At 40.3% G+C, this 18,133-nt stretch overlaps 1 long non-coding RNA gene across 1 annotated transcript; it reads left to right on the plus strand.

The window, feature by feature from the left end:
• The first annotated feature begins 415 nt into the window (after positions 1 to 415).
• Positions 416 to 17,062, plus strand: LOC121636170. The gene is made up of 3 exons (XR_006009667.1): positions 416 to 426; positions 9,309 to 9,311; positions 16,562 to 17,062. It is a non-coding gene; the product is annotated as an uncharacterized LOC121636170 (long non-coding RNA).
• The last annotated feature ends 1,071 nt before the right edge of the window (positions 17,063 to 18,133 follow it).

Genomic DNA, 18,133 nt, shown 5'->3' on the forward strand with positions numbered 1-18,133 from the left:
GACAGCACCTGGGTTCAACTGGACTCACAGCAGTCTGACTACCACTTAATTATGATGTCCCATCTTGTTTGAATTCTTGCTTGTGTTGTTCTTACTCTGAGATGTTAGTCGCTTTGGATAAAAGCATCTACTAAATGACTGTATAAAAGATTAGTCCTGACCGTAAACCTGGAAAATGCCCAGAAAGCAATATTGCAGCACACAAGGAAAAACTGAGAAAGATGGGCAGGTGCTTCATATGTTTGGGTCCAAAACATATTGTCAGATTCTGCAGAGTAACGAGACTGACATGTGTCTCAGTGGAGGAAGACATCCCATTGCTGTTTGTCAGAAAATGACTCATAAATGATAACAGCTCCTGAAAATACAGTCATTTCATCAGTCATTCCACAAGCAGATAAGGTGAAACCCAACAATGAGAACACAGTGCTGCTACAAACTGCAAAGGCATGGGTATCTGGTCCTGTAGGTGGAAGAATAGTGTGTTGTTTGCTGGATGGAGGCAGCCAGGGAAGCTTTGTGCATGAGAATGTGGCAAAAACCTCAAGCTACCTGTAATCATCTTTGGCTCCCCTGCCCCAACAACTGTAAAACGCAATGTAGTGAAACTCTGCCTGGAGAACGTCTGGAATAAGGTCCAGAGTATTGAAAGAGAAGCAGTTGTAACGCCTCAGCTATGCACAGCTGTGATGCAGGTTCCTGGTGATCATATACAAAAGGAAATGAAAAGGAGAGGTCTGCCACTCGCAGATTTTTATGGATATAACAAACATGAACTCTCTGTGCTGATGGGCTCTGACAACTATTGGCAGATAGTCACAGGCCAAGTAGAGAGACTGACAGAGAGCCTGGTTGCATTAGAGAGCACCTTTGGATGGGCCATACAAGGTCCAGTATCAATCTCCAGTATGACTGGGACAACCTGCATGCACATCCAGCTCAGTGAAACTGCACAGCTTGACAAACAGCTGCGTGCATTCTGAGAACTTGAGCCACTTGATATCACAGGTAAAAGGACTGAGAGTCTGGAGAATGAAGAACCTCTACAGCGGTTTGAGGAAACCTCCATCTAAAAGGATGGGCGTTATCAAGTGGAGCTGCCATGGCGACAAGACCGTCCTCCTCTTCCAGACAATTACTGCAGAGCAAGGAAAAGGTTGGAAGGTTTGAAAGGAAAACTTAAAAGAGACATTACACTCTACAGCAGATATAATGATGTGGTGCACGACTACTTAAAGAAAGGAATGGCTGAAGATGTCCCAAGAGACAATACAGAATAGCTATTCAATTCGGTCCTACAAGGGCCACAATCCAGCAGGTTTTCCATGTATCCCTGCTTCAACACACCTTGTGCAGAACTTGATTGGCTGTTTGATCCATTTAATTTGATGCAGGTGTGTCACCACCATCTGATATCACAGGTGTGGATTTTGCTGGACCACTATATGTGAAGGAACAGCGCTCCATGAGGAAATCTTATGTAGCTTTGTTTACCTGTGCAGTAACAAGAGCTGTACACTTAGAACTCGTCTCTGATCAGTCCACCGACAACTTACTGCTGGCACTAAAATGATTTGTCTCAAGAAGAGGATTGTGCAAGGCGATCTACTCCAACAGTGCCAAAACATTTAAGAGAGCGGATCAAGATTTAAAGAACCTGTAGCAGAGCATCAAGTCCCCTCAGCTGCAGGAGTTCTTCTCAGAAAAGGCCATCTCTTGGCGATTCATAGCAGAGAGAGCTGCCTGGGGTTCTGGCTTCTGGCAGCGTCTTGTGTGCTCAGTCAAATACGTCCTGAGGAGAGTGCTGAGGAGCGCAAAGCTCAATTTTGACATACATTTTTTTTAATAAAACTTGTTTTATTATTGTTTTCCGTAATGACTGTTTTTCAGTAGGAGGAAATGACAAGGAGATGGAGATATAGACAAAGATTAATGACTACTTTCTGGAACAGCTGGCAAAGAGAATACCTGTTGGACTTGAAGTCAGCCCATCGCTGTGAGAAACCGCAGCCCCCTATGCTGAAAGTGGGGGATGTGGTACTCATAGGAGAAGACAACATGCCAAGGCAATCCTGGAGGCTGGGAAGAATCAAGAAAGTTTCCAGGCCGTGACGTTGTTGTCATGTGCTGTTCGCACCCACACTGGGACTGTATTAAGAAGACCTGTTCAACTGTTATTTCCTTTTGGAATTTTAGATGAACTGTAGTTTATCGGCGGGGAGGATGTTGTGACTTATTTGAAGAAGAAATGGTCTACATTAATTTTGATAAATATTTGGTCATTCATGGTGTAATTCATTCAGATATTAAATGTTTTAAAGGGATAGAAGAATTCATTTCAACCTGATTCATTAGTGAAGAATTAACTTTAGAGTTTGAGACAAATTTAATATGTTCTGATTCTTGTGTTAACATGAAAACTTCATTACCCATCATGCATTTGAACTGATTGCTGCCCCCGCTAGTTTGGCACGAAAGGTGTGACATCAGAAAAAAAAAAAAAACTGAGAAGTTGAGCGTAATAGTTTCCCTGTAACATGTTCATAAAAATTGTTCACTAAAGTTGATGTTCGACTGCAAGCCGGAGTGTCGTCTCATACGTTTTTGATGTGGTTCAGTTGAGCTGCAACATAAAGTGGTCAACATTGTATGCTGTAGTGATAGTTTTACTCACAAATCCTTCACCTTGTCCTGCCATGGAGACACTCAGTGATGGGGAGGTGATACTTTTTGTACAGCCATGTTCTCTGCACTGGATAACTGGGGGAGGAAATAAGAAACCACAGTGAAATAAGTTCTGTTTTGTGTTGCCTCCATCAACTGAGACATTTAGACAGTGAAATACTCATTGCAAACGTGAAACAAAGTCTGCTGCATTACTTACACGACACACTTTTCATCAGAAGCTTCCTCGATGGCATTGACAGGACACCTGTACTTTCATGCTCCTTCAGACTTTGCATGGTTTTCCTCATCAGAAGTGGCAGTAAGAACTGACCTACTCTCGTCCATATTAGTGGGGACCTGCACAGAATGAATATGAATCAACACAATGCTCAATGCTTTAATCTCTGTGTGACTCAACCAGTCATTTTGAATAAGTGGATATACTAGGGGCAATTTTTTTTTCTTTTTTTTGCCGTCTTTAACTACATTTAAAAGGTAAAGTCTCCAGCCACACATTTTAAAGTTATTTACCCGCTCTAGCAGAAACTCACTAAATGATCACCAGCTGACTTTGGAAAGTTAGTGGGAAAAGACACTCTGTCTTAAAGCTGCCCGCCTTTAAGACAGACAGTTTGTGTTTTAAAAGGCCTGTCCGCCTTCCAGCACAGCCTCGAGACGGACATCCATTTGTCCTCCTTTTGAGATCATCTTTTACCTCATCTTTTATCTAATAAGGTCTCTAATGAAAAAGTTAATGTGCCTAATTAAACATAATTCAATTAATAATATGTAATTATGCATCCCCTAAAGATGTTTTTGTGACAGATAACTGGGTGAAATTAGTGTAAAATAAATATCTGACATTTTATTGGTTAACGGAACTGAACATAATTAAATTAGCCGTGTGGACACGTTTCCCCAAAGTATTCAAATATTTTCACTTTGAGGAGGGCGTGCATGCAGCATGCTCTGCTTGATTGTTACAGCGACAGTAACGAGACATTACAAGCTATAACAAATCAGCTGCTGGCAACTAACTATGGAAAACACAACAGTGTTTATCAGAAGCTAAATCTAGCTCAAAATGACATGCTTGCTGCAAACTGTTTAGCACACATTTTGCACAATGCCACAAGATATGCGGCTGGCAATTTGGATCCGGACATTGAAAATGTTGTGTTAAAGGTGTATAGCCATTTTAGCATCTCAGCCAGTAGAACAGCACAGCTGAGGGAGTTTTGGGAGTTTGTAGAGGTGGGTGAGTGCAACCTGCTGCGCCACCTCATAACAAGTCACATTCTCAAGGTGTTCGCACACTGCATTCAAGCACTTGAGGCTAAATCATTCAGCATAACCTCTGTGTTTATAGTGATGACTGAACTTAAAGGGAAACTTGAGAGGAGGCTAAAGGACATTTTTTTCTGTTAACAGCACATTTAAACAGGTAACTTCTGATTTGGCAAAGAAATGTAAGGCTGATTTCATTCAGTTCTATGAAAGAGCAAAGAAATATGAGAGTGAAAAGTAGGGCTGCACAATAAATCCTACAAAAAAATATTGCGATCTCGATTCACACATACATGTGATCTCATTTATACACGCAGCGATTCTAAAGCATTTTATATCATGAGCTGTATCACAAACAAACGCTCCTAATTTCCTCCCGGATATTTTCAAACGTCCCCAAACGCAGCGCTGCCGTTGCCTCCTCCCTCAACCAGTGGTAAAGCGCCATTACAACACGTGATTCAGTGGAGGAAGCCCACCTGCAAGCCAGTGTTTGGAAAGAGTGAGCATGAGTTAAAGTGGAGCAAAGTCTGCAGGAAGGAGGTTTAAATAATTAGCAACGAAAACCCAAGCACTAGTGGCGAGTCACCCCCTCACGCGAACCGAACTCGTACCCAAAAGAGATTTGCATTCGGCAGCGGTGTGGAAGTATTTTGGATTTAAGCCAGATGACGACAAACAGCGTGATTTGCATAGTAAAGCGTGTTTTGCCCTGGTTGCAGAACCGCAAGGCAACACCACAAATCTCTACAGTCGCATTAATCACATACAAAGCAAGAAACACTGACAGATGTCAATAACCATACTGAACCTTATACAATGCATTATATATATATATATATATATATATATATATATATATATATATATATATATATATAGATAGATAGAGGGAGAGAGAGAGAATGTGTGTATTATATTTGTATATGTAATATATACCTGTAAAAAAGTGACATTAAGTGCATTTTAAGTTTTTGCATTTTTTTCTCTTGCTATAACAGGGCATTTGATTTTTCAAACGAGGAAAGCCTGTAGAAAATGTTTTCAATTGAAATTACTCTGGAAAAAAACTGAATATTGAGCCATAAGAAATAAATGCAACAGAACAGACTTTGTTGATTTTTTATTTAATGATTAATGTTGTTTTATAGGCAAGAACTAATAGGCTCTGTTAGTTCCAGGTACAATGTGTGCAATAAGGTTATTATAAAAAAGGTTTTTAATAAACATTGAATTAGTCCGGACTTTTTTATAAAGTTCAGTGCAAAAAAACATTTTGTGAAAATAATCGTGCCTGAGAATGGTGATCTCAAATCTGAGCAAAAAAATCGTCACTCACATTTTTTCGGAATCATGCAGCCCTAGTCAGAGGTCTGACTTCTCCGAGAACAGCTTTCACAGCAAAATATCAAAGCTCTGCCTCACAGCTGCCGTGTCTTATGAAGAGTACAGTGATGCAGTCCAGGCCTGCAAACTAAAAAACATTGATATGGATGGACTCGATGAGGAATATGGCATGGTGGAAGCTATTCTCAGCTGCCCACAAATGGAAGCTTGCCACAGTGAGGAGTGCTCTCTGAAGCTGTCTTCCAAAACCACATGTCCCACTGGTGAACCTGACGAAAGTCAGCATCTACATCCTCTCCACTCCCTGCAGCAATGCACATACAGAACACGTCTTTTCAAGGATGACCTCAGCAGGGACAAATGACAGAAATCGTCTCCACGTGGAAAGTGGCAAGGCAGAGCTGCAAACTTGGCAGCTTCGCGTTGGAGACATGTACATGAAATTTCTCTCAAACAACAAACCACTGGAGGCAGCCAGGAAAAGGCCAAAAAGTATCAAAAGTAGACCTTCACATCTTTGGAGAGTACAACAGAGTCATACTATCTCATGGGTTTCATTTTTTTGTTTTCTTTTTATCCTAGCTTTGTTGAGTCTTGAAAATAATCTCCTTTTTGGTGTTATGGAAATGGCTAGCTAACAGCGAATAACGCTAGCAAGCTAGCTAACAGTGGCTGTACAGTTAGCATTACCTTAAACCCAGAAACTCATATAGAACTTTAGCTTTCCTTAAACTCATGATTTCTCAACCCGGACATAATATCATTGTACTAAAAATAATACGAAGACTTCTTACTGAAGGATCGTGGAGCAGTCGATGAGTCCTTCATCTCTGCTTGCCGGAGTTTGTCTTTGTGTCGCGCCACGAACATGGCGCCACCTACTGGCTTGAAGTAAAAGCAGCATGCAGCCTATCCTGGCTGCTATCAGACCACAGAAGAGATGGAGAGAGAGATCTGGATTTTAACTCTTGCCTTTTATTTTATTTGATTAATATTGACAATCAGCAGATAAATTTCATCAGTGTCTGAAAGTAGAATTCAGGAAAAATATGCTTTTCTTGGCCTTGGTTAAATAACAACATATGTGATAAAGTGGATGGTGAAGGGAATACTAAGAAGAATTCCACCATTAATAAAGTATTTTTCATTTCATTTTCATTTCATACTTGCCATCTAATTATTCCTTTTGTTGTTGTTGTTGTTCAAGAAGAATAAACATTAAATTTAATCAGGTAAAAAGTCCTGATTTCATTTAGCCCAACAACTGTGTTAAAATGTCCTGCACATCAAGTGTGTCAAACTATTTTGAACACTTTCACACATTTTCATCATTACATGTAAAAATGCAGAGATATTCATTTCTACACTTAAGAAATTCTTAAAACTACATCAAGTAAATATTTGACAAAGAACATGGCAAATTATACAAATTGACAGGATTTAGTGACTAAAACAAAACAAGTATCTCCAACTTTTATACCGAGAGAATATCATGGAAAGAGTCTCAGTCCCCTTACAGAAGCAGAAAAAAGGATGACATTCGGGTGTTTCAAGACAAAGCCGTGACAGACTGTGTCTTTATTCATTTCACGGTGTTACACTTAAACTGACGTTACAACGTGTAAAACTCGGAGCTCAGAACAGAAGGAGGCCAGTATGTTTTAAAACAGCAATAAAACTCGGATTCATATCGTGTAAAAAGTCATTTAATGTTTGCAAACATGGCACTTGAAAATAAGGAAGTGTAAATTGGTTTATAACATAACTTGGAAGAACGTAACTCTCACCGTTTCACACCGTGTATTAAAAGTATTAAAAAGCCTGTGCAAAAAAAAAAGAAAACGGCTGTCATTTTTGGCTGTATCCAACTTTTATATACAGCCTGTGGTTGTTACCCACAAAGTCTGTATTACATTATGTAAAACTTGCGGAGAAGAGAGAGTTTGAGGTAAGGTGCCAAAAAAAGAAAAAAAAAAGGCTCAACTGCATTCTTAGCTTAACACAGCTTATGTCAGTGTTGTCTACCGGGTATACTATCATTACTTCTAGCGTAGAATTCTCATGACTGTCATCACCTCTATAGTATAGGGGCTCAGTACTATTCATTAACACTAGGGTATAGGGATTCGGTACCGACTCATTTTTTCTATATCTCACTCAACACACAAACACACAGTCACACAGCTAATGGTTGGTAGCGCGCACTGACGGCAGCTGGTGGCTCCCGCAGAATTAACTTCTGCAATGCAAGTTGAGCACCACAAAACTCTAGAACACGGGCGCTATTTATAGGCCTCTACGCCCCTAGCGACTGCGAAACGGTGCAGAATCAAGACATTTTTAATTTCGAAATATCAGACCATCTTACATGAGTCTAACCCGGAGAAAACGTGAAAAAAATCAGCAGGATTAATCAGAAAAATATTTTCAACACTTAACCCGCTCAGAAAAAGCCCACTTTTGTAGTAATTTAAATTCCCCATGAGGCCTTGCGGCACTTACCCGGAAGTAAGAATTGAACATGTAGGGACAAAATATCATTTTTTATTTTTATTTTGAAAAGTAGGTATTGACAAATAATTTCCATGGAGAGGTTTTGTCGGACAAGGCTTCCGTTTCCTCTGCTTTTTGTGTGTGTGTGTGTGTGTGTGTGTGTGTAAATTACTTCCAGTTAATTTCGATCAAACTGATCAAGCGAATTAGCCGGCTGGCTAACAAGAAGACAAACTTCTTTTAATTGACAGTTTAAGGCTTATATTTTGCAGGCCAGTCACGACAATACACCTTCAAGAGTATGAAGTCGAAAAAAAATGATATTTGGCACAAACATGACAGCGAACATTTACGTTGCCGAGCTTTTTACAGTGGCCTTCAGCTTCATGCGTGCAAAACAAAGCTCGCTGCTGTTCTTCTGGCATATTACTAACACAAAGCAGAGAGGGCTGAGTCAGCAGCAACACACAGAATCCAGCATAGCCCTATAGATAGAACAAATATTACAGCTACAAACATAAGCTGCATTCACGATGTTAACAATACAAGCGTTTTCCTTACCAGTCTAGAAAAAATTCTGCAAGCTCAGCATCAGATTTCTGTCATTTCACAGCCCAAAGGCTGTCTCCAGCGAGGAAAGCGGCACAAAAATGTCCTGTTTGGGGTTCCTGTTAGCAGTTTGTCTGCTACTGGCTATCTTCTCATCTACTTCTAGCCAGAACAGTTACACGACTCATGTCTATCTAATAGAACAGTGTTCTTTTTTGTTTGTTTTGTTTTTGGTTTATTAACTGAAATATCCTGTCCTCAATTAAAACTATCTCACTAAATTTTTTTATTATTATTTGAAAGCCCCCAAACTTTATTAGAAGTAATTGAATATATGATAATCAGACAATGAGTTAAAGGACAGTTTGACGTTGTGACCACAATGAGGATCGAAGCCGCGACATTCGGATTAGAAATATGTAATTCTGCCTAGTAATCAGAGCCGTTGTTCTTCTTTCTGCGCATGCATTTGGAGATATCTTTTAGGTATTGAACCACCTGAAAGTGTAACCAAGTCTTTACAGGGCCATAGCCTCCTGAGAATCCAAGAAAAAAAGTGTTCTACAGTTTCTGTTTTCGTATGATTTCTTGTCTATTTGGGCCTAAAAAAACACCTTACAATTTTTATTTTTTTAAATATATATTTTATTTTAATTTCACAGCATGCCCACTGTAGAGGACAACAGAACGACATTCGTGTAAATATGTAACTGAATTTAGAAAATGAGAAAAAATGAGCAGATATATGTTATAGAGTGATATTCATCCAAGAACACATTCAACTGGAACAAAAATAATTAACTCTGCATCACTCTTCTGTTACTTCTGCTTGCAAGGACAAAATGTAATAATACATTCAATGTAATGTACAACATATTAATTCAATATTGAACTATACGACATTGAACAAAAGTAGTTGTGCTTCCCTTCTTCTTCTGGTTAATTATCTGTGATAATCCTGGAAGCATGTTTTCTTTTTGGTTATGCAGAGTAACATCTTGCATTTGGTGCAGCTGATGTATGTCTTGCCATTGCAGCCCTTGTTCCTGCATCTTTCTCCATGTTTGATGTCCATCCTCTCTGGCATGTGCCTGGCTCCTTGTCTGCGTATAGATAGCTCTGGTTGTGGTGTCCTTGTTTTGGTTGGTGGCTGATACTCTTCCTCACTGTCTTCACTGCTGTCATCAGATGAAGGGCTATCCAGCAGCTCTTCAGCCAAGTGCAATTTAAAGCGCAGGTACTGCTGTGTATTCCTAGCTGGTCGATTCAGCACTTTGCTGTCAGATTTATACTGGATCCAAGCATTTGTGATGGCAACATCAAAGAAATGCGTCATCACACGTGATGTCCACTTCTTGGTCCTGGTTGACATGCGGTAGAAGCTCAGCATTCGGTCACAGAGGTCTACGCCACCCATGTTTTCATTATATTCCCTGATTACTGCTGGCCGTCTGACATGAACATGACCTTTGTCTTTGTTGGACCATCTGCTACAGATATCCTCTGGATCTTTCCCATAGACAGTGGAGGCCATCAGAACTGGTTTATTATCAAACCACTTTGTCACTGCCAGCTCAGGCCCTCTCCGGACCAACATCACTGAAGCCCCTCTCCCTTCTTTTCTCAGCTGCTTATCTGCTGGCAGCTGGCATTGCTTTGGAACCCTGTTCTTCATAATGGTTCCAGTTGCTGGAAGACCCTTTGAGAGCAAAGTGTCCATGTTACGACCCAACTCTCGAGGGGTATGAAGGTGGGCGCAACAAATAAATGCACTGCAGACAGGTTGTAAAGAGGAGGTAGCAAGGACTTTTATTGTTTCAACCGGAACTGGGAAAACGATACTGAGGGGTGGTGAGGAACGAATGCCGGGGGTCGGGGACACTGCTCAAACCAAAAACACAATAAAACTATACACTAGAACACAACCACAGCCAGTGAAAACAACAAAACCCTATGGCGACCTGAAGCAGGTGAAAATAAACTGGCCTACTAATCTACCAAAATGTGAGAGCAGTTCCAATAACTCCTAAATCCCGGTAGACTACCTATCCCGGCATATACTACAAGTACTCTATCTAAACAGTTTGTACTTATCACAAACTAAGCCAGACCCAACTTTAGGCAAAGCACAAAGGGCTTGATTAACAAAGAAGGTGAGTAAACAAAAGTGTCCGACACACGGCCTGCAATTCCAATGCTCAGAAAACACAAAACCTCAAGTCTAACTGTTCAAACTGCTACTCCCAGAGGTATCGCTAATTTCCAAGACACAGCTCTAAACCCCCACAAACACAGCAATTCTCCAAGCCGGGAGCAGACTGCCTGTGTCAACAGTTGCTCCCAGACTGAATGATGTTCCCAGGCTTTATTTCCGGAGGAGCGCCTTCAGGAGCTGTGATTGGCCTCTCTGGAACCAATAGGATGGGTGGAATGGGCGGTGTGTCTGGTCTGACCAATCCACTGGAGGCATCAACAAGTAGGGGTTTTCATTGATGATAAGTTTCAGGTGGTCGGAATTACCATCAGTCGTAACAGTCCATAAGATCGATTGTTGAGAAATATCGATCAAAGAACACATAAGTTCCTGTAGGAACTGACTCGACCATTGGCAACACTGCTGCAGCTCCAACTCCCAGTCTTTGGCCCCTGAATGTGTTCTTGCCCTGATAGACTTCGAAATCCAGGACCAGACCATTTGGTGACGCAAGCACAAAAACCTTTAGGCCAGTAGGGTTTGGCTTTCCTGGCACATACTGCCTGACTGGGCAGCGGCCTGTGAACGGGATAATTTGCTCGTCAATGCACACCTTGTCACACCTTGGAAGGCTGAGACAACCTTACCTCACACGGTCAAGCAATGGTCTGACTCTCCAAAGAATGTCTGACTCTTTTGCCTCCTCACTTATATCCAGATCATTGACAATCTTGAGTGAGTTTCTCAGCTTGTAGAACCTATCTCTTGTCATTTTCCTGCTAATAACAGGCACTTTAGTTTTTTTAGCCCAAAACATTTTGACTCTGGGATAGCCAAGGCAGGCCATGTGTACTGATATGCCAAAGAAAGTTTTGATTTCTTGGGCAGTAGTATTCAGTGACACTCCTGTAGTTTGCAACAGCCTTTGATTTGTAAAAGCTGCCAGATCCTCAAAGATTTTGTCATCAATGTACTGTGAAAAGTACTGGATTGGACTCCAGTGTTCACGAATTTTAGGGTCATCTTGATAGGCAGGAAGCCCAGGTAGCACAGGTGTAAATCTGTTATGATGGAATGGAAAAAAACACAAATAAATTCAAGTTAATAAAAGGAGAAAAAGTTTTTTTTTTCACATCAGTTTGGATTAATGCAGTAATTTCAGTGTCATGGAAGTGATATTGTTCCCTATTAACCAGTTTATAATTGTATTTTTAGGTAGTTTGCATATATTTAACTGCATTTACACATTGTACAAATACTACAATAATCTAATATAATAACATGCAATACATTGCCCCGAAACTAAATAAAACATACATGTTAGTCCTGGCCCAAAGAGCACGACAACTTTCCTGCTCCCTCTCTGCTTCTGACTCTGTCTCATCACCATCTCCTGCATCTTCTCCCTCTCCTTCTTCATCATCCTCTTCCGTTATTACAGGCTGATACTCATCCTCCTCATTCTTTTCCTCATCTGAAAGCTCCAAATCCGAATCTCCCTCTAATATGCAGCATAGAATCCTCTCTGCTTCACTTTTTTCTCCTACAACAATGTGCAGTCATTAAATACATTAAAATAGTCCTGGTGTCCACTACAGTTGACATTCATTAAATGACATTTCAAAGCAAAAATAACAAAACTGTTCTCAGATGTTAAAATATTGTTGTTCACATGCTAATGAACAAGAATATATATTATTATCATGGTAAAAACAGCAATAGATAAAGAATATTTGACTTACCTCTCCTCTTTCCATAAAATCTGGTTGTTGGTATGGTGGCCATCTTGATAGAGAAAAACAGCAAAGTTCCCAGCATGCAAACCCATCACATGACACATCACTGGAAAGCCCAGGATGTCTCTACAGAATACAATAGAGCTTGATAGGGTAACGCCAATTATTTAAGGAAGACACAGGTGAACAACATGTCTATTATAAAGGACATAAATGAATAGGTCAGGTCTCAGGTCTCAGGTCTTTTTTGTGTGTGTGTGTGTGTGTGTGTCTGTGTGTTTTTTCTTTTTTTAAAACTGGTTCTTTCTTTCTTTATTTGTAATAATTATGTAAATATTAAACAGCGTATGAGGTTTTTAGTTTTTCCAAACAAAGCAGATTCATGTTTTCAAAATGAGATTTATTTGATAAACTGTTTCATTTGACTGCTCTCTGTCTTCATGGGTTTCTTCCTCTACAGGAAGACTTCATTTCTATTTTTGGATGTGTCTCTTAGGCCTTTTGTAAAAAGGTTTTCTTAAAACTGGACCTGACTGAGTAGCCAGGACATACACACGTGGACAAATTTGTTGGTACCCTTCGGTTAATGAAAGAAAAAGTCACAATGGCCACAGAAATAACGAATCTGACAAAAGTAATTCTAAATAAAAATTCTATTAGATTTAACCTATGAAAGTCAGACGTTGCTTTTCAACCATGCTTCAACAGAATTATTTAACAAAATAAACGCATGAAACAGGCCTGGACAAAAATGATGGTACCCCTAGAAAAGACCTAAAATAATGTGACCAAAGGGACATGTTAATCCAAGGTATGGCCACTAATTAGCATCACAGGTGTCTACAATCTTGTAATCAGTTAGTGGGCCTATATATAGGGGTACAGGTAGTCACTGTGCTGTTTGGTGACATGGTGTGTATCACACTCAACATGGACTAGAGGAAGCAAAGGGAAGGAAGAAAATTATAGACAAGCGTGTTAAAGGTAAAGGCTATAAGACCATCTCCAAGCAGTTTGATGTTCCTGTGACTACAGTTGCACATATTATTCAGAAATTTAAGATCCATGGGACTGTAGCCAACCTCCCTGGACACGGCCGCTGGAGGAAAAAATTATGACAATTAAAAGAGATGGATAATACGAATGGTAACAAAAGAACCCAGAAAAACTTCTAAAGAGATTAAAGATGAACTTCAAGCTCAAGGAACATCAGTGTCCGATCGCACCATCCATCGTTGTTTGAGCCAAAGTGGACTTAATGGGAGACGACCAAGAAGGACTCCATTGCTGAAAACAAATCATAACAAAGCCAGATTGGACTTTGCCAAACTACATGTTGACAAGCCACCAAACTTCTGGGAGAATGTCCTATGGACAGATGTGACAAAAATGGAACTTTTGGCCAAGGCACATCAGCTCTATGTTTACAGACGGAAAAGGCGCCCTTCAAACCTGAGACAACTGGAGCAGTTTGCTTATGGGGCCAAAATAGCTGCTGAGAGGTGCAGAAGTCTCATTGACAGTTACAGGAATCGTTTGATTGCAGTGATTGCTTCAAAAGATTATGCAAGAAAATATTAAGTTAAGGGCACCATCATTTTTGTCCAGGCCTGTTTCATGAGTTTATTTTTTTAAATAATTCTGTTGAAGCATGGTTGAAAAGCAATGTCTGACATTTATTAGTTAAATTTCATAGAATTTGTATTTATTACTTTTGTCAGATTCAAGTTATTTCTGTGACCATTGTCAGCTTTTCTTTCATTAACCAAAGGGTACCAACAATTATGTCCATGTGTGTACCTGCAAAGACACACACACACACAAAAGGATGTTACACAATTTAACATGACAACTTAGTCCTCAGCTGGAAAGCAACTATGTAAGTATTAAACAGGGATGTTTATGTATTAGTGTATGAGGGTTTATTTAGTCCAGACAAAGCAGATTCATGTTTTTTAAATCAGATTTGTTTAATAGATTGTCTAATCTGACTGCACTCTGCCTTTGTGGGTTGCTATGGTAACAGTGTAGACATGAGTAACAACCTACCTGTCAAGGTGTGGGTAAAAGTCATTGAAGCTGCACAAGGTTTCCTTACTTTTGTTGCTGCAGCTCGACTTTCCTGCTGGTGTATTCTTTGGCATGAACATGTTTTGTAACAGTAAAACCCATATGTCTCTAATCTTTGATCAGTCTCAGTCAAAGCTTCTGAATGTAGATTTATTCAGGTTCTTGGCTTGGATAGATCGCATGTTCAATCCAAAGAGATCCTATTCAAGGCTAGACAAGTGTCTGTTGTTGCAAACTGATTTAAGAAGACTGGCTGAGTGGAAATCTATCAAGGTTTATTGGACAGAATATGAAACTTGTACAAGTGAGAAAGTCGACCACAGTCTGATGGAGTCCAGAGAGGTTGTGAAGAACAGAGCAAAAGGAAAATGCTTTTGTAGTAGTACAAGTTCCTCAGGTTGGCCTCTCCTCCCTACTCCATCACTGAATGATTGAGTTCACCTGGCTTGGTAGCTGATTTTAAAAAGGGTAGAGCCAGGACCACACACCCTTTTCACAATTGCAGCACCTACAGGTTTACTTTGGCTTCAGCAAGGTGTGTATTTTAAGTTTCTTTCTCATGGGTTCCTTTGTTTTGCTTTTAAGTAAATGTGTATCCTTGGTTTTTAGCTCATTTCCTGGGAAGGTGACTAAGAGGGGACTGGAATCCAAAGCTGAATTGGTAATGGAAGGTTTCTTCCCACTGTATTACTTAGTCAACCTGATGTCTAATTTTAACTTTTTGTATTGTCTTGCAGGGCAGCCTGCTACTGTTTTTTTGTTTTGTTTGTTTTTATAGATATATTGTATTTTGTTTGATCCTGTTTGGGGTTCCCTCCTCCCTCCATAGTTTAGAAGCGGCTGGTGCTGCCTCTGGAGTTTCTTTTAGTAACTAATTTTTTTTTATTAATTGTGAGCCACTGTTGGGGATCTGGCCCTTTGTTTATTTGTGGTTATTGGTTGTTTTATCACTTGGGGTTTGTGTGTGAGTGTGCTTGAGTGTGGGGGAGCATTTGTGGATTTTCCTTTCGGTTTTTAAGTTAAGGTAGGCCCGCTCCCCACCAGTAGGTTTGGTTTTTTTTTTTTTTTTAGACTTTCCTAATCTGATATATTCTTCTTTCAGAGTATCCAGAGGCGGTACCAGGGCTAGTGAATGCAGTTTAGTACTGAAAATGGATCTGTTGGAATAAAACACTTGTATTTGATGCTACCCCTCTGCTAGTGTTTGTTGCACCACCTCGTGTCACACTTTTAACAAATTGTTAAAACCAAGGGGCTGGAGCCTGGGGTGGAAATCTACCCAGAATCCATCCACTTTCACACAGAGCCTCCTCAACACAGTTCTCCTTTCACACAGTCTTATCTTGCAGGTTCAAGGTCTCAGCGAGTTCTCAGGCAAAACGTATTTGCACAGGTAATGCTACGGTCACGCAAGCATCAAAAGGGTAACATGACATACTTAAAGAATTAAACGATTAGTCAAAAGATTTATTCACAATTCACCATTTTTGATTTAAATAATCAGTAGCACCAGGGAGAGGGCGTACACAGAGTGACATAAGCATACTTTGAGGTGTTCTAACCCCAAAAAATTGTAAGATTCATTTCTGTGAGAGTGGGACTGGGGGGCAGTAGAGTGATACTACAGGGATATCAAGGATCTATATTAAAACCATATGAGGCTGGAATAGTGGAGTTTACAGTTTAAGGCTGCACCTAGATCAATGGAGGATGCACTGCAGGGGAGGTTAAAACATGATAGAGCCACAGGAACATGCTCGGTGAAGGGGCCGTTATCACAGCATTATTGTGATCTATGGTGCACGCGGCCAACACAGATAGGGCAGTTGTTAGAGTGACAGGCCAGGGCTGCAAAAGAGGAGTCTTCAGAATCACATTAGGAATCAAAGAGCACACATAACAGCTGTCAGTAGTAGATTCCAACACAGTTTGCTTAGCTAATTGATACCAGAGATTGACATGTTCATTGTGATGAGCCAACATATCTTTGATTCAGCATCAGTGTAAAAGAGGGCACCAGCAGCCACCAGGAGAGCAAGATGAGATCCAGGTGGAATCCGAGACCTTTGCTGCAGTGTCTGCGGTCAGGGGCACCTGGTAGCTCTCAGCAACCTGAACTACTGTGTGAATGGCACTCAAAGTGCCAGCCAGGCAGTAGCTGGAGAAGTGCACTTTCATCTGTGAATCAGTTTTGCATGTTAGGGTTAGATTACCTCAGAGTATAGGCGAATCTTTGTTTACATCTTTTTGCGCATGCGCGTTTGGTTGGGTGGCAAGAAGACCTGTTGAGATGGCGGAACCTGCTAGCATAAACAAGAAAGTAAGCGGGCGAAATCCAAATTATATAAGTACGCTAAGCTCCGAAGACCAGAGGAGGTTTAGAGAGAAACTAAAAATTTGTGTTGCAGACAAAATCGAACAAATACAAAGCCCATATGAAGTCTGGGATGACGAAAAATACTGGTCTGACTCACCTGCATCTTGGCCACAGATGTGCTGGGGAGATATTTATTCTTATTTAGTTGAAAGCCCTGGACCCTTCACCCACGAGAAGTTAAAAGCTTTTAAAAGCCTCGAAGCTTATAACTATTTTGTTTCAAGAAAGGTTGCGCCAATCTTTTCGGTGAAACAAAAATCAGTGGTCGTGCTCAAAGCGGAGGTCAGACCCGGCCAAGCAGAGTCACAGCGTGATTCGCATCTTCCGTGGGTGATCGCCCAAGAAAACCGGTGAAATAATCACATGTCACTGCGACTGCAAAGCCGGGTAAGGCTTTATTTATCAGTGCCTTTGAATTTTTTATTTTAAATCTAATGACTGTTTTTCAATTTTATTGGTCCTGTTAACTATAATTTAAATGGCGTTTGGTCTATCGTGAAAAACGATCATAACATCTTACAAAATTTTTCTTTCAAATCCAGTCTAGGAGAAACATGCAGTCATGTAGCAGCTTTAATGTTTAAAGTAGAAACAGCGGTCAGGATAGGACTTACAACAGCTGCGTGTACCAGTGAGGCTTGCAGGTATCAAAGCACGTATCATAGCACGTAACCATTTCCTTCTTTTTTTCGGTGGGAATGCGGAAAAACTTTTTGTTGGGCCCCCAACGAGCCGTACAGCCAATCACACAACACGAGTGAACCATGTAGTAGATCGCCCTCAAACTCCAAACGCAAAGAAATCCAGCTAACAGATGCAGCTTCTTGCCACCCAATACCGTGATGCAATGCGGCAAAAGGTAAACACTGACGTCACAAAAGATTCGCCTATTAGGTCTGGAAGTTGGAAGTGAAAAGGGAACCACCTAACACACCCCCACATCAGAGCTGAAGTCAACTGCTGTACTTGGGACAAATGAGGCATCTAAGTGATCATTAATTTTATCAGCATGAAGGATGGAAAACCATCAGAATCCAGGAAACGAATGACTTCATCAGACTTCTCCAAACGCATGAACAATTTTCCATGTATAAGTGGAATCAATGTGAAAAAATGACATCTGCATCTGTAGAGAGATGGCCTGTTCAAGTCAGGGCCACAAGCTTGGACGTTTTGGCAGAAAGACAAGAAAGAAATGAAGAAAAAATGGAATGAGAAAAAGAAATAATAAACAAGTAAAATAATAATACTTAAAAATTACAAATAAAATAAGAAGACATCAAGGAGGGTTGATCAGTAATCCGTGAACCAACATGGATGTTCTATGGATGGGCAGGCACTTTTGTTTGTATATTTATTTATTTACACATTTAATTTATTTTGTAGATTTACTTTTTTATATGTGCATTACAA

This window comes from Melanotaenia boesemani, chromosome 3, assembly GCF_017639745.1.
Source record: "Melanotaenia boesemani isolate fMelBoe1 chromosome 3, fMelBoe1.pri, whole genome shotgun sequence".
NCBI classification, from domain to species: domain Eukaryota; kingdom Metazoa; phylum Chordata; class Actinopteri; order Atheriniformes; family Melanotaeniidae; genus Melanotaenia; species Melanotaenia boesemani.